General features: G+C 62.3%; 1 long non-coding RNA gene across 1 annotated transcript; it reads right to left on the reverse strand.

The window, feature by feature from the left end:
* Window positions 1–57: 57 nt before the first annotated feature.
* On the reverse strand, window positions 58–641 carry LOC109364736. Its single transcript, XR_002110566.1, has 2 exons — window positions 584–641; window positions 58–409 (listed from the first exon to the last, which is right to left on the reverse strand). It is a non-coding gene; the product is annotated as an uncharacterized LOC109364736 (long non-coding RNA).
* Window positions 642–645: the final 4 nt, after the last annotated feature.

Below are 645 nucleotides of genomic sequence, written 5' to 3' on the forward strand. Positions count from 1 at the left end.
GAGGGGCCGGAGGAACAGGGGCAGGGAAACGGCACCTACCCTGCCTACAGGGTGGCCTTGGGGTCCAGCGAGCTCCATTTCCCACTCGGGTGCGGGGAGGTGGCTCTTGCCCTCTGTACGGGGGGCCACGCTCCCCAGGCAGCCAAAGGAGCAACAAGGCAAAAGGCCAACTACAGCAAAGACCCGAGCCCTGCTTACAGGGAGGTCGCCCAGCACAAAGCCGGCCTGGTCACCCAAGGTGCCGGCAGCGCTCTACCGAAATGTGACTGTGCCCCTGCTGACAGGGAGGTGCTTTTGCCCAGAGAGCCTCTCTCTTTCGCCCCCATGCACAGGCTTCCCCTTCCTCCTCTTGCTCGCTGTTGCCTCCCGGAGTCCCACTCACTGCTTCTTCTTTCTTCTGCAGCCGCTCCTGAAAAATGAAGGGCGCCATTAGACCTGAGGAGCAACAACCCCACCACCCAAAAGACACAGGAAACCCAACATCCAGGGGAGCTCGGCACACGACCACCCAGCCACAGAAGCCCTTACAACCCCCTGTACCCAGTTCCTCCCAGCAGAAACCCCTGAGAGCAGCTATTCACACCCATGCCAATGCGCTGCGGAGCTCCAGCCGGTGCTGCGGAGGGTCACGAGAGGCGGGCAGAC

This window comes from Meleagris gallopavo, unplaced genomic scaffold (genome assembly GCF_000146605.3).
Source record: "Meleagris gallopavo isolate NT-WF06-2002-E0010 breed Aviagen turkey brand Nicholas breeding stock unplaced genomic scaffold, Turkey_5.1 ChrUn_random_7180001902738, whole genome shotgun sequence".
NCBI classification, from domain to species: domain Eukaryota; kingdom Metazoa; phylum Chordata; class Aves; order Galliformes; family Phasianidae; genus Meleagris; species Meleagris gallopavo.